The 22,073-nt window shown below is 41.7% G+C and overlaps 1 pseudogene; it reads right to left on the bottom strand.

Moving 5' to 3' along the window:
- Window positions 1-3,491: 3,491 nt before the first annotated feature.
- Window positions 3,492-6,380, bottom strand: LOC149496240 (uncharacterized; annotated as a pseudogene).
- Window positions 6,381-22,073: the final 15,693 nt, after the last annotated feature.

Raw genomic sequence — 22,073 nt, 5'->3', positions numbered from 1 at the left:
AGGTAATCCACACTTTTCCTTTCTTGTATCCTTCCTGAATTATTGTTCAAATTCCTAAAGTAACAATTAGGATTATCGACCTCCTCATCTTTAGGTATTTGAAATCTGGTTAGTGTAGTACTAGGACGAGCTCTTGTTGTATTAGAGCGTTGGGCAGCTTTGATCTCCTTCAAACCCTTTCTCATATCTTGGAAGAAACTGTTGAAGCTTTCAAACTATTCTTGGATTGATTCCATTACAAGTTTTAATTGGGAATCATCTATTTGACTTTCATCCTCACTATTATCTGTACTCATGGTTAGTATTCAAAGAGGAAAAACACAAAAAGATTTGAGTTATTGGTAAACCACTCCCTCACGTGTTTACACTCTTTAATCACTCCTTGCAATTCTTCCAATTGAACTTCAGAATCTTAGTTCAACCAACCAACTCAAATGCACGTTTAGAATCAAGGAATAAAACTTAACAATGAAAAGCAAGCACAAATTCTAGAAAGAAGACTCAAAACGATATGGATAGTAGCACAAGAGTATGAATAATGCACTACTGTAATTATCAATTAGAGTGTAGTAAACAAGCAAACACACCCTAACAATGTATTAGAAGCAATAGAAAGCTCACACAAAAACAAAGAAACTAGAATTTAAAAGACAATATTAGGATATAATGTATGAATTTAGCTTACTACAAAGTAAACCAAATATGGACCTAATTAATTCTACCCAAAACAAAGCAAGCAAACAAAGAAAAATCAAAAGAACACAATTTTAAGATAGGGCCAGAACAGAGCACGGGCGTGCTAGATGGAGCACAGGCGTGTGTAATTAGGCCTAGTCCAACAAGTGGTAGGCAAGATCTAGCACGGGTGTGCTTGAGGTGTAGCACGGGCGTGCTGCCTTGTTCCCTTTTTAATGCAACCCAATTTAAGTAGGATTCTTAGATTTGACAAGGATTGTAGTAGATTTTCTCAATCTCAAAGATATGGTCAACTAATCTTTGTTATCTTATCCACAAGTAGTTAAGATTGGATTTTATCACAAGATTATAGTGGATAAACTAAATCCCACAAAATATGGTCAAATTCCTTAGGATTAGGCACAATCCCACTAGATATGGTCAAATCTCTTAAGGATTAGGAATAATCCCACAAATTATGGCAAAATCCCACAAAATAAGGTAAAATCCCTTTGAATTAGGATCAAATCTCTTGGTTGCAGGAACAAAATCAAGATCCACACAAGCAATTTCAATGGTGGACGAAATTTTCTTTCTATACTTGAATTAGGATCAAATTTTTTTTTTTTTTTTTTTTTTGCAACAAGATCTAAGATCTAAACTTCCAGAATTGAAACAAGCACGAAATTACTAAATTAAATTGAAGCAAAAACGAATTGAAACAATCAAACAAGAAAACAAACACAAAGAAATAAGATGAAGAAGAAAAACAAACACAAGAACAATAAGAATAAGAAAACAAATAAACACAGATCCTAGAGCTAAGATAAATAAGAATTTACCTTAATCTTTGGCTCTGATACCAAACTGACGCGGAACCCGATGAAAATAAATTTCATGAACTCAATGACAAGTTTTGGAATAGATCAAAGATCTAGAATAAATTCCCCTCTATGGCACCCAAAGCTTAAAGAAGCGAGAACACCAATAATAGAGTAAAAGAATAAGATAAACGCCACAAAGAATTGATAAGTTTACCTTGATTCTTGATGCAATTAGAAGAATGCAATCTCACACTCTCTAAAAACATGAACACGCCTAAGCATGAAGAAATAGTCTTTAATTCATTAATTGTTGATTATTGAAAATTACAAAATAACAAGCTATTTATACTAATCTAAGAGGTCCAGATCCTTAGAGGATTTAGAGTTAGCTAAGGAGTAGGATTTAGCAAATCTAAACCAACTAAGGAGTTGACTAAAAAATCATAATAACTTAAGGATTTGGATATCTATTCCAAATCTACTAAAGATTGATTAAATCTAAACAAAATAAGGCTAATTAATCAAGGGTGGCCGAAATATTGGAGGCCCAACCCATTAACAAAGCAAAAAAAAAACACAAAATAAGCTAACTAGCTTCCTTCGCGAGCGCGAGCTTCACATACGCGAGCGCGTCCACACCTCGCGAGCGCGATTCTACCGTGCGCGAGCGCGAGAAGCGCAAAGGAGAGGCAGAGAGTTAGGCAGCGCAAGTCACGAGCGCGATTCCAACATGCGCGAGCGCGAGCGACACTTCGCGAGCGCAAACCTTCACTGCGCGAGCGCGAGAAGCGCAAAGGAGAGGCAGTGAGTTAGGCAACGCAAATCGCGAGCGCGATTCCAACATGCGCGAGCGCGAGAGACACTCGCGAGCGCGAGAAGCGCAAAGGAGATGCAGTGAGCTTGCACGGCCTGGGGTGTGCCACCTTGCATGGGCGTGCTATCCAAACATGGTTCCCACTCAACTTGTGCTTCTATTAATGTGAGAAACTTAGGTGTTCCCCATGCTTCCTTGAACTTTATGGTTGAGTGGTATCGATTCCGTATCAACTTCTATGCCAGTATTGGATGCATCTGTGGTAATAACAAAAGGTTCATCAAAGTTGGGCATTGCAAGTGTAGGCGTTGAAGTCATGGCTTGTTTCAGGGCTGAAAAAGATGCATCGGCTTCAGCAGACCAAGAAAAGTGGCCTTTCTTTAACAAATTAGTCAAAGGTTGCGCTATCACGCCATAGTCACGTACAAATTTCCTGTAATAACCTATCAGACCTAAAAAACCACATAATTCAGAGACATTAGTAGGTTTAGGCCAGTCAAGCATTACCTTTATTTTCCCTTGATCCACCTGAACACCATCATGAGACACAATATGACCCAAATACTCAATTTGCTGTTGCCCAAAAGCACATTTACTGAGTTTAATAAAGAACTTATGTTGCCTCAATATTTCAAAAGCCAGTTTCACATGTTCAATATGCATGTTCCAATTGGGGCTATAGATTAAAACATCATCAAATAAAACTAACACAAATTTTCGTAAAATAAGGGCGAAAAATAGAATTCATGAGAGCTTGGAAAGTGGAGGGGGCATTGCATAAGCCAAAAGGCATCACTAAGTACTCATAGTGGCCATTGTGTGTACGAAAGGCAGTTTTATGGATGTCTTTAGAGTGAAACCAAACCTGACGAAACCCCGAAATGAAATCAAGTATGGTAAAATAAGTAGCCCCAAAGAGTTCATCTAACATATCATCCACAGTGGGAATGGGGAATCTATCTCTAATAGTTACAACATTAAGAGCTCTGTAATCTATACAAAATCGCCAAGAGCCATCTTTTTTTTTAACTAATAGGACAGGAGAAGAAAAAGGACTTGTGCTAGCCCGAATTAGCCCTGATTTTAACATGTCATGAACTTGTTTTTCAATTTCGGCTTTTTGAAAGTAGGCATACATGTAAGGCCGTATGTTAACAGGATCTGCCCCTTCTTTGAGGTTAATATGGTGAAATTTCCCGCTCTAGGGGAAGCTGGTTTGGCCTTTGATAGATGTCTACGAATTGTTCTAGCAAAATCTGCATCTCTGGGTGTATTCCCTTAGGCAAAATTGTCGATGAGGACTCCACACAAATTGCAAAGAATGAGCTTCTGTGTCTTAGCTCTTTAGACATTTCCTTCAAGGAATAAGATTCAATTTGTTGGTTTTTGATCCCCTGTAGATGTCGTTGTTGTCCTTCCCACTCAAAGTCCATAGTCAGTTGCTTCCAATTACATTGTACCGTCCCCAATTGCACAAGCCACTGAATCCCTAATACCACATCCAAACCCATAATTGGCAGAGAATAAATGTAACAATAAAGGGTATACCTTGTAGCAGGATTGGAACATTTTGGAGTTTCCCACCACAATGCAGAGCACTGCCATTAGTTACTTTCACATTAAAGGGTTTCATCAGCATTACCGATAATTTGTGCAATCCTGCTACCTTTTCATTGATGAAGTTATTAGTGGAGCCGCTATCAGTGAGGACAATTAGCTCAAAGGACCTGATCGTAACAGCAATTCTCATAGTACCTATTGAAGACCAACCATTGAGGGCGTGTAATGAGATTTCTGGTTTGTCATCGTCATCCTCTTCCCCAATCTCAATTCTGCCATCAAGGAGGAGAATTTGTGGTTTGGAACACCTCTGCCCAGGGACAAATTTCTCATCACAGTTAAAACAGAACCCCCTGAGTTCACCGTTTTTGCATCTCGTCCCAGGTAAGACGCTTCACCAGAGTGGCTGTCTTATTCTTTGTTGGAGACAAGGAGCTCATCTAGAAAGTTGGGCGAATTGCTTTCTTTTGACGTAGCAATTGCTCATCCCTCATCCGAGCTAAACTGATATCGTCTTTTAATGTTTTTGGTATAAACATTATGATGTCGTTTGCGATTTCTGGTTTAAGGCCACCCATGAATGTCCCCACCAAAGCTTTTTGGGTCCATCCTCATACTCTATTTCCAAGCCTCTCGAATTCCTTTTGATAGTCCCTTAAGGGCCTTGTTTGTCGTATTTTTGACAAAGACTCATCCAAATCTTCACAATCGATGGGACCAAAGTGAGACCACAGTTCCTTAGAGAAAATATCCCATGAAACACCCTTTCCTTCTTCCGGATGAGTTCGGCGAAGCCACTGCCACCATTCGTTGGCTTCCTTTGGGTGTTTCAGCCATAAGTTGAGCTATGTATCTTCAAATTGGACACAAGAGGAAGGGTTGGAAAGATAAGAAGTAAAGCTACAACGTTTATGAAGAACATAAGACGTTATTTTGCCATTTGAGTGGTCAAAATGGACAATCATTTCGGATATACAGGTAAGACACCATAACAGAACCAGTTTTGGTATTTAACTCATAAGTTGAGCTACAAGTATTGGAATTAGACATAAGAATATGTTTTGGAAAGCTGAGAAATAGAGATACAACTTTCATGAAGAGGTCAGAAACATATGGGAAGTATAAAGGGGTCGAAAATGAGTTCCAATCCCACTGCAGAACATATCTAACATTAAAAATTCATCAATTTAACCAAAACATACAAAGTTCCCAAAATAGATTCAAAAACCTAACCATGTAAAAACAACTTAAACAAGTGAAAGGGAAAGAGAATATGATTACACTAACCTTATTAACAAGCTTGAATAAGCTTGACAAGCCTTACTCCTTGGCTTTCTCTTTACCCTTTGAGGATGGTTCTCCAACCTCTTCAAAGTATGAGAAATCAACATTAAAAGCAAAACTTGACAAAAGAAATAGCTGGAGCTTGATTTAATGCATCAATAACATGTCTAAACCATGAATTCTACTTAACAATTCACAAAACTCAAAAACCACAACTTACTTGCTTCAATGGTAACTTCACTTCTCTTTACTTTTAATCACCAATCTCAACTTCTACTACTTAATTCTTAAGAATTAAGTACTATTCTATGGTTTAATTAGGTAGCTTGGTGGTAATTTGGAGGTGAGAAAATGAAGAAAATGAAAGAAAGAGGAAGAAGATGGAAATGGCGTGGAGAAGGAGAAGAGAAGAAAGAAAATAACTTTAAGGTGCCAAAGTCAAATTTGACTTCCTAATTTCATGCCAAATGTGTGGCTACGATCAAGTCTTAAGTAATCTCATCCAATGGCTCTAAATATTCCTCAAATAATTCTTTTCTACTTATTATTTAACTCCACCAATTAATTAAATTAACTCCACTAAAATAATTCCTCATTTATTTCTTAATATACCACACTAGAAATATTATGCATTTAATACATAAACTCTTCAATAATATTCATGAAATATTTTCTACCTGCCTAAATCATGCAAACATGCTCCAAAAATAGTAAATAAAATATTAAATATGCATAGTAATTTTTCCGGACTAAAATAATACCAAGTCCCGGACCGATGGTACTATTCACAAACCGGTAAATCACTATTACCAACACTAAAAGAAAATCAGTCTGTTACACTTCCCCTCGTAGGTGGTAGGAAGCCCGAGATACCTTTTCTATTTCTAGGGTTCCTTGATATTCAAAAAATTGATTCACTCGGGTGGACCATTCTGTTGGGTCATCACCTAAATATTTTGGGAACTCAAGTTTCGCCAGTTTAGAAGAGAACATAGATTTCCCTCTATCCTTGGATTCATCTCTGTTGACGTGCATCGGGCTATGAGGGTCGCTAGCGCTGCTAGATACATCTCTACTAGGAAGAGCAATTTCAGAGAATTTCGTTATAGCTGCCTCTATTTGTTGCAGCTTATCACTGATGCCTCGTTCCATTTTAGCACACAATCTTGGAGCTGGCCAAGCCCGACTTCCAAATTTTCAATACGTTCTTTTTTTGTTGCCATGGAGAAAAGAAAATCTGGGCTTTGATACCACTGATAGGTCCCAATCAAAGCCAAAGAGAATTAAGTAGAGAGAATAAGAAGTTTTAAGTGTTTTTTCATTCATGCCTTTCTGCTGCGGGTACAAGAGAATACATAGGAAAAGTGTGTAACAACTTGATCCTATTCTTAAGGCCATAAACGGCTGTGAACCCCTCCCCAAACATCATGGCATATGAATGCATGTGAATAAGGGTAGAAATGCACGTGAATGTATGAGTCGCCACCTTGTTTAATTATTTTAGGGTAAACTAGGAAAAACCCTAAGTGACTCCAATTTTAATTAACCTAAATGCTAGATTAATTAACCCAATGTAAGGCATGGTCTACGAACCCGAGGTGGATCCCGAGACTATGTCATGTTGATGAAACTAACCATGAGTGAATGCTTTGCAAGGCGATTAATTTAATTTGGACTAATTAAAAAATGCTTATGTGATTTTAGACTTGCCGCTCGAGGTTAAATCCCTAACGTGCCTACGTACTTCCGTTTGAATGGAAGATCAAAGTCAACATAGTTCGATAGGCTTCTTTTAGAGGGCTTTGAATGGGGATGCTTTATGCATGAGTGTGTGTATGCTCTGTGCATTTTGTTTAGGCATTTTGCCAAAGACTTGATTGATTTTTAGGCATTTGATGCCAAAAATGTTTATTTTAATGGCTTTTGGCCAAAAAGATTGATTTAGGCAATTGTTGCCAAAAATTGATGTGATTTAGGCAATTTATTACCAAAAATTGGTTACGCGATTTGTCGCCAAAGTGATTAAGGCATTTGTGCCAAAAGTTGGTATTGGAAGGCGTTTAGCCAAAAGATTTAGGCAATTTGTTTGCCAAAAGTGATTATTCGAGCGTTTGTCGCCAAAATGACTGATTTAAGGCTTTTAGCCAAAATGAATTGATTTAGGCAATTTTTGCCAAAAGTTGATGTGATTTAGGCGATTGTCGCCAAAATGATTGTTTGAAGGCTTTTAGCCAATAGATTGATTAATTCTAAGGCATTTTGCCAAAGCTTCTGATTTAAGCGATTTGTCGCTAAAAAGTGGTTAATCTAATTTATAGGTAATTTGTTTGCCAAAAATTGATTGAACCGTGGGCAATTTGTTGCCAAAATGTGGTTGATTTAATTGTAGGCAATTTGTTGCCAAAACGTGATTGATTAAGGCTTTTTAGCCTCAATTATTGATTAATTGGACTTAAGCCGGACTGTTCGAAATAAAGGCAATTAAACCGTAGTTATTAATTAACTAGGCTTTTTAGCCAATATTGTCGGATTTAACATTAATACCACGATTATTAATTAACCAGGTATTTAAGCTTAATCATATTTGATTGAGGCAGTTTGTTTGCCTAATTGATGACATGAATGTGTTTATGCAGTTGTAGAGTTATTAGGAGTAGAAGAGAAATATGCATGAAGTGCTAAAATTAAATGAGCAGAGTTTTGTTTATTTACCTGAGTTAACCGGTGACCGCTTCTTAGCTTCAGCTTGAAAAACTCCGAATTAAGCTCCCCGTTTGGGGAATATTAATTTAGAATTAATTTAATTTAAGTGGCCAAATATTAAAGCAAGAAAGCAATAAAAGCTAAATTAAAAATGCAGAAAAGCAGTAAAAGAAAATGCAAGGAGCGTAGGGGAGAAGGAGCGTCCGTCAACACAGACTGAGTGAGTAAAACTTAGGGCTTCGGGGCCAATTTATAGGCAAAACAGACTGTTTCGGCGGCTGGGCCGCCGAGATAGCCCCCTGAGCTCGGCGGCCGCTGCCGCAGCCGCTGCCGCCGCTGCCGCCGCAGCGGCCAGCGCACTTTCTAGTTTTACGTTCCGGAGGATTTTCCGGGCGTTTCGGACCTCCGAAAAATATTCCGAGACCAGTTCCGCGATCCTCATAATTTTTCGGACATTTTAAGTACCATATTGGTATACTTCCAGTAAATTTCCAAAATGGCCTCCGGTCCGGCCGGACTGTTTGTGTGAACCCCTCCCCAAAACATCATGGCATATGAATGCATGTGACTAAAGGTAGAAATGCACGTGAATGTATGAGTCGCCACCATGTTTAATTATTTTAGGGTAAACTAGGAAAAAACCCTAAGTGACTCCAATTTTAATTAACCTAAATGCTAGATTAATTAACCCAATGTAAGGCATGGTCTACGAACCCGAGGTGGATCCGGAGACTATGTCATGTTGATGAAACTAACCATGAGTGAATGCTTTGCAAGGCGATTAATGTAATTTGGACTAATTAAAAAATTCTTATGTGATTTTAGACTTGCCGCTCGGGGTTAAATCCCTAACGTACCTACGTACTTCCGTTTGAATGGAAGATCAAAGTCAACGTAGTTCGATAGGCCTCTTTTAGAGGGCTTTGAATGGGGATGCCTTATGCATGAGTGTGTGTATGCTTTGTGCATTTTGTTTAGGCATTTTGCCAAAGATTTGATTGATTTTTAGGCATTTGATGCCAAAAATGTTGATTTTAATGGCTTTTAGCCAAAAAGATTGATTTAGGCAATTGTTGCCAAAAATTGATGTGATTTAGGCGATAGTCGCCAAAATGATTGTTTGAAGGCTTTTAGCCAAAAGATTGATTAATTCTAAGGCATTTTGCCAAAGCTTTTGATTTAAGCGATTTGTCGCTAAAAAGTGGTTAATTTAATTTATAGGCAATTTGTTTGCCAAAAATTGATTGAACCGTGGGCAATTTGTTGCCAAAATATGGTTGATTTAATTGTAGGCAATTTGTTGCCAAAAACGTGATTGACTTAAGGCAATTTATTTGCCAAAAGCAATTGTTTGAAGGCTTTTAGCCAAAAATTGTGATTTAAGCGATTTGTCACTTAAGAAAAAGATTAATCTCACTTACAGGCAATTTATTTGCCAAAAGTGATTATTTGAATTGCAATGTAGGCAATGTATTGCCAAGACAAAAACGTGTTTAATTAAAGCTTATTAGTCTCAATTATTGATTAATTGGACTTAAGCAAGACTGTTCGAAATAAAGGCAATTATACCATAGCCATTTAATTAACTAGGTATTTTAAGCCAATATTGTCGGATTTAGGCTTTAATACCACGATTATTAATTAGCCGGGCATTTAGCTTCAATTTATTTACTTGAAGCAATTTGTTTGCTTAATGATGACATGGATGCGTTTATGTAGTTATAGAATTATTAGGAGTAGAAGAGAAGAATGTATGAAATGCTAAAATTAAATAGGCAGAGTTTAGTTCATGTACCTGATTTAATCGACGGCCACTTCTTAACTCCAGGTTAAGCTCCTCGTTAAGAGAATATTAATTAATTTAATTTTAAATGACCAAATAACAAAGCAAGAAAATAATAAAGCTAAATAAAAATGCAGAAAAGCAGTAAAGAATCGCAAGGAGCATAAGGGAGAAGGAGCGTCCGTCAACACAGACTGAGTGAGGAAAACAGAAGGCCCGGGGCTGCTTTTATAGGCAAAAACGGACTGCTTCGGCGGCCGGGCCGCCGGATCCTGGTGTCCGGGCCGCCGTGTCCGGCGGCCGCCGCCGTGTCCGGCGGCCGCCGCCGGTGAGGGTGGCCGCAGCCGCTGTCGCCGGCGGCTGCCGCCGCCGCCGTGAAGGGGGGGCAGCCGCCGCCGCCGCCGTGAAGGGGGGCAGCCGCTGTGAATACTCAAATTTTGAGGCTCAAAAAGCCTGTTGGTTGACTTTGCTACAGTAAATTTGACTGTGCTACAATGAATTTGCTACAGCAAATTTAATTGTGCTACAGTGCATTTGCTACAGTAAATATGTCAATATGGTACTTGAAACGTCCGGAATTTTACGAGGATCGCGGAACAGGTCCCGGAATATTTTTCGGAAGTCCGGAACTCCCAAAAAGGCTCCCGAAGCGAGGCACGGTGGCCACACCGGCCACGGCGGCGCCAGCCCACGCCAAGCGCGGGCGGGGCCTGGCGCCCAGCGCGGGCGAGGCCTCTCGCCCCGCGCGGGCGAGGCCTCCCGCGCCGCGCGGGCGAGGCCTCCCGCGCCGCGCGCGGGCGTGGCCTCTCGCCCCGCACGGGCGAGGCCCCTCGCGCCGCGCGCGGGCGAGGCCTCTCGCCCCGCGCGGGCGAGGCCTGTCGCCCCACCGACAGGGCGGTAGGTACCGCCTGGCCTGGCGGCAGCTACCGCCCAGATTTTTGAGCGGTGGCTACCGCCATGCCAGGCGGCAGCTACCGCCCGGGACCCGAAAATGGCCTATAAATAGACCATTTTCAGGCTGTTTTTGACACACCCCTGTCTGTGTTGACGGACGAATCCTTCTCCCTCTCACGCTCCTTGCGTTTTCTTTACCGCTTTTTGCATTTAATTTAATTTTTATTGCATTTTTATTGTGATATTTGAACATTAAAATTAAACAAATTAAAATTAATTAATATTTCCTAAGCGAGGAGCTTAATCTGGAGTTAAGAAGTGGCCGACGATTAAATCAGGTACGTAATTAAAATTCTGCCTATTTAATTTTAGCACTTCCTGCATGCTTCTTTTCTACTCTTAATCATTCTATAACTGCATAAAAATGCATACACGTCAACTAAAGTCTTGCTTAATCAAAAATCAAACCTTTTACGGCCAAAAGTCGTAAAATCGAACCATTTTGGCGAAACGCCTTAAAATCAACACTTTCGACTAAAAGTCATAAAATCAAACCATTTTGGCGAAAAGCCTTAAGACCAACACATTTCGGCCGAAGGCCTCAAAATCAACCATTTTGGCGACAATCGCCTAAATCACACATTTTAGCAAATGAATTGCTTTAAAATCAACAATTTTGGCTTAAAGCCTTAAAATCGACATTTTTGGCAAAATGCCTTAAAATCAATCATTTTCGGTTTAAAACCGTAAAATCAACCATTTTAGCGACAAATCGCTTAAAATCGACATTTTTGGCAAAATGCCTCAAAATCAATCATTTTCGGTTTAAAACCGTAAAATCAACCATTTTAGCGACAAATCGCTTAAAATCGACATTTTTGGCAAAATGCCTTAAAATCAATCTTTTAAGCGACAAATCGTTTAAATGAACCATTTTGGCACAAATGCCTAAATCAATCAATTCTTTGGCAAAATGCCTAAACAAAATGCACAAAGCATACACACACTCATGCACAAAGCATACACACTCATGCACAAAGCATACACACTCATGCACAAAGCATACACACTCATGCATTAAGCATACCCATTCAAAGCCCTTCAAAGAAGGCCTATCGAACTACGTTGACTTTGATCTTCCATTCAAACGGAAGTACGTAGGCACGTTCGGGATTTCACCCCGGGTGGCAAGTCGAAATCATCAAAATCACTCAAACATTTCATTAATCCATCATTCACCTTGCAAAGCATTCATCCATCGGTTAGTTCATCAGCATGACATAGTCTCGGGATCCACCTCGGGTTCGTAGATTGTGCCTTAAACATTGGGATAATTAATCTAGTAACTGGGTTAATTAAAAATGGAGTCATTCAGGGTTTTTTCCTAGTTTACCCTAAAATAATTAAACAAGGTGGCGACTCACACACTCACGTGCATTTCTTCTCATTCATCATATGCATCACATGCCTATGCTTTTGGGGAAGGGGTTCACAGTTTGGCGACTTCACTGGGGATATTATGTAATCATTTTGCATAAAAGTGGACTACAATTGTTGTGAAAAACTAACCGGCCTTTCTTTAAGGTATTATTTTATTATGCTTTGTTTTGCAGGGTACCCTAATACGAATCAAGTGTTCTTTCCTTAAGAATACTTGATAAATCCGGACTTAATGGAAAAATGTGATTAAGACATTAAAACTTGTTGATTTATTTGCACGATTGAGAATCCTTTTCTCCATTGCATAAAAAATGAACTTCAAATGAATTTCTTCTCTTTCTGTTCAAACTTCTGAGTCTGGATAGCAAGTAGCGCTGATCGGCAGGTCTCTTTGATTATGTCGACGGACAGCCAAAGCGTCCTCCCTGTTACCGCAAACCATCCCTAATCCTTTTGGGGGTGGCACATGAGTATGCGTACCGTTGGACCCACGCGAAACTCTTTGTTTCACATGTGGTTAGGTATATCCATACTCAAGGTTCAAGGGTCCCTTAATAAGCCGATTCTCTATTTGTGTCATAGCCTATAGAACCTATCCTTTAGGACTATATGCACCCAATGGTACGAATCATCTCATTAAAATAAATTATGACGTGTTGTTGTGCGCATTCATGACATACCATAAGCATTAAAAAAAAAAAAAACAGAGAGAAGAGAGTGGAGGGACACAAAAATATCCTTCTGTTTGTCAGTCATGCACAGTTGGACAAAGAGTCAGTCTATCTCATATCAGTTACTCTGACACACAATACCGCCCACTATACCCTAATGTCATTACCCTTACGCTTACAGGTACCCCCTGTTCAAGTGCCAGCCACACCTACGGTGCTATCACCTGCTTCACTAGCCTCACCAGTTACACCAGCTTCACCTATAACTTCAACAACCCCACCTGCATCAATGGCATCACTTGCCGATATCCAAAACCTTATTGAACAACTGGAGGCCAGACTGGAGGCCAAAATGGAGGCCAGAATGAATGAGGCATTGACTGCCCAAAGGACCGTCCTGATAGCTGAATTGAGTAATAGTAATAGAAATGGGGCTTCCGCTGGGGGAAGTGAACCTGCTACCTCCAATCAGGGTCCTACTGCTGAACCAACAAACCCTACCCCTAACCTGGATGACATGCCCTCCAGAACTGCTTCTGAGCTGGAAGCTCAGAAAATAAGAGAAAAACTAGAAACCACCAAACAGAAAAACAATGAACCCTTTCCCTCGTTCCTTACGAGGAAAAGGGCCAAGGTCACCCAAATGATCAGCCGACCCTCTGAACAGGAACAAGTTGATATAATAATCAAGAACTTACTGCCTGTCTACCAGTCACAGCTTCAAACACAGTACTTACCTACGTTCCAATCGCCCATTGCGACTGCAACTAAGGTGGAAGACTTAATCCAAATAGGGCAACTGAAAGAAGACCCGGGAACCTCAAAATACAAGAAACCTAGCCAATCTAGCAAAGTCCATGAAGTGGCAAGCATCACCCACGACGGATCCTTTACGTGTGGGAAACGTGAGAAACGGCAGTCAGTCGAGAAGAATATATACTGATCTCGGTATGCCAATCCTTTTGGTATTCCGAGAAGCTGTCAAAGCAAACTACATCAAGCCTTTAGAAGACAGGCCACCACCCAACCCATTACGAAGGAACTACAAAGCTGATGAATACTGTGAGTACCATCAGGGTAACGGGCACAAGACTGAAGCGTGCTGGACGCTTAAGAACCGCATCCAAGACCTGGTAGACAACGGTTCAATCATCCCAAGAAGGAAGCCGAACATTAGCACTAATCCCTTACCAAATCACGGGGTAAATGCTATTGTTTCTGACCAAGGAATTGATCGATCCTTTCGAGCTATTCCTAAAAGTGAGTGACATCCGTGGCCTGGACCTAAATGGCTTATCTGAAGAAGTTGAAGCAATAACTGAACTGGAAGTAGAAGACTTTATGCAGCCTAGTCTCTTTGATGAGGTTGCGGTTATCACAGGAAATAATGGGGATCAAGACCTGCCGAGCCTGATCAAGCCGAACGAAGGACCTTTCACCAACTGGTACGCCGAGGAGGAACACGCTGCTAATGAACCCCCTCCCGAGTCAAACCTAGAGTCAGAGTCTGTAATCAAGTCCTGTACTGAGTCTGAGTCTGACCCCGAGTCTGAAACCGAGTCAGAGTCCAGTTCCAGTCCTGAGTCGTCTGTGTCAGATTTTGAAAATCCAGATTTCAAGTTTGATGTAATTTTTGAAGATGATTCTGTCATTATCAATAAAGGCTTGCAAATTCTTGACTACCCCGCGTGTCTATCTTTCCAAGCATTTCCAAGCAAAAATAATGAAAAAGAAATAAATGAAATAAAAAATGAAAAAAAAATAATAATTGGCAAAGAAGAAAATGAACATACATACATTGCATCTGACTGTGTGAACAGGGAACAGATCAGTGAATGCTTAAAGAAGTTTGTGGAAGGCAAGTGACATCACGGGAATTGACCCGGCAATAGTGGTGCACAAGATTCCAGTATACCCTGAGACTAAGCCAGTAAAACAGAAGCTAAGAAGGCTGAAGACAGAATGGTCCTTGAAAATCAAGGAGGAAGTAGCCAAGCAACTGGAGAACAGGTTCATAGAACCCATTGCCTACCCGACATGGTTAGCAAACATTGTACCGGTGCCGAAGAAAGATGGCAAAGTCAGAATGTGTGTAGACTACCGGGATTTGAATAAAGCATGTCCGAAGGACGACATCCCCCTGCCGCATATTGACTTGTTGGTAGACCGAATGGCGGGACACGAGATGGTCTCCTTGACCGATCTTGCTGTTGGATATAACCAAATAATGATGCATTTTCCAGACAAAGAGAAGACGGCATTCATCACGGAATGGGGAACCTACTGCTACAGGGTCATGCCTTTTGGGCTCAAAAATGCCGGGGCAACCTATCAAAGAATGGCAACGACCATCTTCCATGACATGATTCACAAAGAAGTAGAAGTGTATGTCGACGATATGGTCATTAAGTCAAAAACAGCTGACAAACATGCAACCGCACTTGAGAAGTTCTTCCTTAGACTTCGAAAGTACAATTTGAAGCTCAACCCGGCAAAATGCCTATTCGGAGCTACATCCGGTGTATTTCTAGGGCATATGGTCAGCCAGAGGGGCATAGCGATTGACCCTTCAAAAGCCAAAGCCATTTTGGGAATGCCAGCACCAAGGACGGAAAAGAAGTTCGGGGTTTCTTAGGAAGGCTACAGTACATCGGCCGATTCATCAACCAATTGGCCGATACTTGTGGACCGATTTTCAAATTGCTCAGAAAAGGAGTGGCCGTCAAATGGAATGAGGATTGTCAGAAAGCTTTCGACCAAGTCAAACAGTATCTGTTATCCCCACCAGTTTTACAGCCACCAAGGCTAGGAAAGCCTTTGCTGCTGTACTTATCAGTGACAGAAGAAGCGATGGGTGCAATGCTAGCTCAACAAGCAGAAGATACAAGGTTAGAAAATGCCGTGTATTACCTCAGCAAAAGAATGCTAGACTACGAATTGAAATACAATAAGATAGAAAAGCTGTGTTTGGCTCTAGTATGGGCCTGTACAAAGCTACAGCACTATCTTTCATCTTACACCACAAGCGTTATTTCTGAATCGAACCCCTTGAAATTCCTTATGGAGAGGCCGGTTCTTGATTGTAAGATGGCTAAGTGGGTATCAGTACTCGCAGCTTATGATTTGAAGTTTGTGCAACGGAAGTCGGTGAAAGGTGGAGCCTTAGCCGATCAATTAGCAGAATTACCGGTCGAAGACCAAATGCCGGAGGTAGAATTTCCTGATGAAGACTTGTTGAACTTGGAAAGTGAAGTCTGGGAAATGTACTTCGATGGAGCTTCAAATTACCGTGGAAATGGGATTGGAGTCGTATTCAAAACTCCCTGTGGAGAATATGTTCCAATCGCAGTCAAGTTGGATTTCAACTGCACCAACAATGAAGCCGAGTATGAAGCTTGCATAAAGGGGTTAGAAGCAGCCCTAGAAAAAGAAGTAAAAGTCCTCAAGGTTTTCGGGGATTCCAATTTGATAGTTTCTCAAGCCTTGAGAAAATGGAAAATTAAAGAAGAGCGTTTGGTTCCTTACCTACAACGTTTGGACGAATTGGCCCAGCAATTTGAAGATTTATCCTTCCACTACTTACCGCGAGCCAAGAATCAGTTCGCTGATGCTCTGGCTACTCTGGCCTCCATGGTCAACGTGGGAGGAGACCAAGTCATTCGACCTATCACTGTTCGGCTATAGAAACAGCCAGCACATGTCATGAATTTGGTGGATGACAAGCCCTGGTACTGGGATATACAGATTTATCTTCAGAATGAAACTTACCCGGAGGGATCTACCAAGACTGATCAACGAACATTGAGGCAGTTAGCATACGGATACTGCCTTACTGGGGGAGTTATGTATAAGAGGAGTTCGAATGGCCTGCACCTAAGGTGCGTGGACGAGGGAGAAGCTCAAGCCATCATGGGTTCCTTACATAATGGGGAATCTGGCCCGCATATGCACGGGATAGCCTTGGCTCGTAAAATCGCAAACCTAGGTTATTACTGGTCAACTATGACTGCAGATTGCGTGAGGCACGCGCAGAAGTGCCATAAATGTCAAATCTTCGCTAAGTTGCAAAAACAGCCTCCGGTCAATTTGAATCCTATTGCTTCTCCATGGCCCTTCGCAACTTGGGGCATAGACGTGATCGAAAAAATCCACCCGAAGGCCTCTAACGGTCATCAATTCATCCTGGTTGCTGTAGATTATTTCACTAAGTGGATCGAGGCAGCCTCTTATTCAGTTCTAAATGCCAAGAAGGCAGCACAGTTCGTTCGTACTAACATCCTTTGTCGGTACGGAACGCCTTTCGAGATCATCACAGATAATGGGTCTCACTTTCAGAGTGAATTTTCTAATTTGTTGAAAGAAACGAGAATTCAACATCATAAGTCCTCGCCCTATCGTCCACAAACAAATGGAGCTGTAGAAGCCGCGAATAAGGCCATAAAAGTCATTCTGCAGAAGACGGCTAAAAAGCACAAAGCTTGGCACGAACAGCTACCAAATGCCTTATGGGGATACAGGACTTCAATTAGAACACCCACCGGAGCAACTCCGTATTCGTTGGTATATGGTATGGAAGCAGTATTGCCTATTGAGCTGGAAGTTCAGTCAGCAAGGGTTATCCAAGAAAGTCAGATCAGCGAAGCAGATTGGGTGAAGAATTATCATTTGCAACTTTTGGGTATGGATGAAAAGCGGTTGAAAGCAATCCACCAAACCCAAGTCTACCAAAGAAGAATGGCACGGCATTTTAATAAGAAGGTCAAAGACCGAAAACTAGAAGAAGGTTGTTTGGTTCTGAAGGAAATTAGGCAGCCAATTCAAGATCCACGTGGGAAGTTTCGTCCTCATTGGGCTGGCCCCTATGTGTTGAAGAAAGTATTGTCCGGCGGAGCCGTCATTTTAACTGATTTGGATGGTTTAGAATTTGCAAATCCATGTAATTTAGATCAGTTAAAGAGATATTTTGTATAAGCATTGCATAATGTAAAATGAACTACATTAGACCTGATTCTCTTCGAAAAAAAAGAAATTACATATCGGAGATATGTAGGCAGCCCTCATTGGGCACGGTCTAAACATTAATAAAAATCATCATTTCATCATTCTTTCTTCTTTGCTAATAAAAAAAATAAACAAAAAAAATAATAAAAAAAATATAATAAAAAAAAAAACAAAGAAAAACCCGCTAAGTCGAAAACCCGAAAGGGCGACTTAGGCAAAAAGTCGGGGCCCGCTAAGTCGAAAACCCGAAAGGGCGGCTTAGGCAAAAATGGGTAGCTCGCTAAGTTGAAAACCCGGAAGGGCAGCTTAGGCAAAAATTAGAGCTTAAAGGAATAAAGTTGGAACGTGCTTGGAAAGCTTAAAAGTCAAACAACACTCCAATAAAAAAAAAAATAAAGCCAAACAGTACAAGCAAAAAGCCAAAAAAAAAAAAAATAAAATAAAATCCATGAAACAAAAATACATCTCAAAACCAAAGAATAAAAGCCTATCAGAGTCTAGGTGGCCCGTCGCCTCCGTGGGGCAACGTCCTCCGAGTCATCCCTAACTATTGAGCTCTCTCCAAAATCACCTATCTGGGGAGCCAACAGAATCTCCTCATCTGTCCCAGCCCTCGTTACCAGCGTCAGCCTGAGTCCAGCCTTCAAGTACACTCAGCAGTGCATTCCTCCTCAGCCTCTCAACCGGCCAGACAACGGTCATGAACCAGGCCCGATACTCAGGAGAAGTCTGAATACCAGCAGGATTAGGTAAAGGCCTAACCATCTGATGATCTCCAACCCAAGCTCTAAGGACAGCTCGGGTAATTCCCGGAGTGATGGTGGAATCAGATAAAGAGTCATCCATGATCGGTACAGTCTGATCTATTCCCATCTGCCTCATAACGCGCGAAGCGCAGTACCAAGTACAATGGGTAAGGCCTAAAAGGTAAACCTGAGTATGGTGAGAGCTGACTTGAATAAAGCGGGTAATGCCGTACCAAGGTACAAACCACAACATTTCGTTTGGACCCAATTCAATCAGCCATGAGGTCCAGGCATCAGCAGACGGATGTGTGATCAAGATCCTCCGCATGCGATACTGGACAGGGTTATAAGGCAGCAAAGTAGGAGTGGCAACCACTTGGAGATGGTCCTTCAACCAAACCTGAGTAATGGATCCTTTCTATTACAAAGGAACAGGCCAAAAAGAAGAAAAGATAAGAAATAGAAAAGAACAAATACCCTGAAGAATAATAGGAGAAACCGTCCAATCCTCAAAGCCTAAAGCGGCTCTGTCGAGGCTCCTGATAGTTTCTGCCAGCACAATACCACCTATGCAACCCATATCCTCCATCTGCCGAACCATGGGACAAAGTCGCAAATCCCCGTAGCCCGGATCCTTGTTGAACAAGAAGCCAGCCAATAAACAAAAAACCAAGGCCCGCATCCTTAGCCTCATCCGGTCTGGGTCATCTGAACAGACCCCTGAAAACTCATCAATCAGGGGCAACAAAATTGCTTTCTGATCACCAACAATCATGGCCCTAGCTTGTGGTCGGCTGAACTGAAACAGGTTTCAAACGACCGAACATACCCGATCTTGACTTCATGCCTGACCAAAGGGGCATTGGGGTCGCACCCTATGATAGCACAGAACTCCTCAAAAAGAGGACACATCTCCTCCATCATGGCTCCGAACCGGAAAACATGGGCCTCAGGATCCCAAAGTCTGATGCAGGCCCATAAAAAGTTCCAGTCGATCACCACCCCCCTGAGCGTAACGATAGGAGAGAGACCGTACCTCCCCAAGTTGATCTTTTCGACTTTGGAGAGACTCCTAATCCAGCTGTGCATGCTGTGAGTAAAAAAAGGATTCATTCTTTGAAGATAAGAAGAAGAAGAGAGAAAAGGAAGGATGAATGAAAAACCAAACAAGAAACTTGTTTTTATAGAAGAATGCGCCGAATGATGGCGGCAGCTGCCGCCAAATTGCCACCGAACGAGGGCGGCAGCAGCCGCCAAAACGTCAGCGGCAGCAGCCGCCGACGGCGGGGGCCACAAAAAAAAAAAAAAAAAAAAAAGTACATCCGAAATGGTGAAACCCCATTTTCATTTCAAACATGCATACATATTTTCAATACTAACCAAGTGCAGGTACGAATAAAATTCAATACAAAAGTACAATGCAGAAGCACCATCAAAGGGGAAGTTTTGAAGGGTAATCATGGAAAGGATCCAGCAAAGGGTACGCAAGACTTCAAACAGTACCGAGGCAAAGCCGATTCAAGGGGTTAGGGCCAGAATGATTTCTCCAGAAATGGAAGATGCTCCGACAGAGAGGTGTCTGAATTTTGAGCTTAAAAGCGACAGAATAAAGAAGTTATGGTTGGGTCTGCACAGTCACGATGCTATCCCTACACTACTCAAGTCATCTCAGAATCAAGTTGCCTCGACATTCTTTATGGAGAGGCTGCTTCTAAAAAGAGAAAAAAAAAAAAAAAAAAGGAAAAATGGGTCAAAAGGAACCTCTGCACAAAAGAAAGAAATCAAGGACAAAGCTACAGGAAATCAAGTTGTCAAAAAACGGGTCAACTGCAAGCTCTCCGTTAAATTCAAACCCATCAAGGGTAGATGACAAATCATCTCAGCCATAAGGACAAAGACCACAGCGGCTGCTCACATTTTGAAAAGCAAGTTAAAAGAAGCAGTCATTTCCACAAATTGGATGACAACAAACAACTTGAAAATGAAGCGCCTAGCATGGTACAAGTACAAGTGTCCTTATAAACAAGGATCATTTCTCAAAACAAAGGAAAGGAAGAGTCTCCTCAAAATTCCTTATGGAGAGGAGAACCATTGAGGAAATAAGTTTCAAATTCAGAGGAAGATAAAGTTCAAGAAAAAGAATCAAATTAACCTCAAGAATTCAAACATGGTGAAGCCAAAGCATAAAAGCTTCTTCAACACTCAAGCCACTCAAGTTACCACCACAATGTGGGTATTCAAAACTCTTTGTGATGAATACAAGTCATATTTCAGTCAACCAGTGGTAAAACCACTACAACAACAAAGTCAGATTCGCCTAAGGTCATCACTATCATACGAACTCGAGTCAATAAGTTGATTCAACATCAAATCGGGAAGGAACCCCACAAAGACACCCAGTCGGGAAGGAATCCCACGAAGAAATCAAGCCAGAAATGAATTCTGCATCAACATCAAATCGGGAAGGAATCCCGCATAGACATCCAGTCGGGAAGGAATCCCGCGAAGAAATCAAGCCAGAAATGAATTCTGCATCAACACCCAGTCAGGAAGGAATCCCGCGAAGAAATCAAGCCAGAAATGAATTCTGCATCAACATCAAATCGGGAAGGAATCCCGCATAGACATCCAGTCGGGAAGGAATCCCGCGAAGAAATCAAGCCAGAAATGAATTCTGCATCAACATCAAATCGGGAAAGAATCCCGCATAGACATCCAGTCGGGAAGAAATCCCGCAAAGACATCAAGCCGGGAAGAAATCCCGCAAAGACATCAAGCCGGGAAGAAATCCCGCAAAGACATCAAGCCGGGAAGCAATCCCGCGGAGAAATCAAGTCGGGAAGGAATCCCGAAGAAATCAAATTGGAAATGAATTCCACAATCAGCATTAAGTCGGCATTGAATTTTGCCTCAACAGCAAGTCGGAAATAAATTTCGCACCAAGACGGAAAGGAATTCCGCACTAACATCAAGCCGGAGATGAATTCCGCATCAGCCGAGCACGAAGTTCGCATCCTGGAAGGAACTACGAAAGACCTGATTCTCCCCATCCCCCGAAGAGCTCTTGGAGATACGTAGGCAGCCACAAAGGCCCGGTCACAGACATAAGTTTGCATCATAAATAACATTTTCTCTTTGCCAACATAAATCCATGCATTTGATCATTTCATTTAAAAAAAAAAAAAAAAAAAAACAACGGCGGGGTTTCCTCCTCTGCCCATCCTCAAAATTTGCGTTTCGGACAACCACCGACTCCCATAAATCATTTTTATGGTCGACGGTGGGGGGCAACTGTGAATACTCAAATTTTGAGGCTCAAAAAGCCTGTTGGTTGACTTTGCTACAGTAAATTTGACTGTGCTACAATGAATTTGCTACAGCAAATTTAATTGTGCTACAGTGCATTTGCTACAGTAAATTTGACTCACAAGGCTCAAAGAGCCAATTTTCCCGGACTGCAAACAGTCCGGCCGGACCGGAGGCCATTTCGGAAGTTCACCGGAACTCCCAAAAAGGCTCCCGAAGCGAGGCACGGTGGCCACACCGGCCACGGCGGCGCCAGCCCACGCCAAGCGCGGGCGGGGCCTGGCGCCCAGCGCGGGCGGGGCCTGGCGCCCAGCGCAGGCGAGGCCTCCCGCGCCGCGCGGGCGAGGCCTCCTCGCCCCGCGCGGGCGAGGC

The sequence above is a fragment of the Jatropha curcas genome, chromosome 5 (assembly GCF_041381405.1).
Source record: "Jatropha curcas cultivar XTBG-Jc1 chromosome 5, XTBG_Jcur_1.0, whole genome shotgun sequence".
Lineage (NCBI taxonomy): Eukaryota > Viridiplantae > Streptophyta > Magnoliopsida > Malpighiales > Euphorbiaceae > Jatropha > Jatropha curcas.
This window is presented reverse-complemented; position numbering and strand designations above follow the sequence as displayed.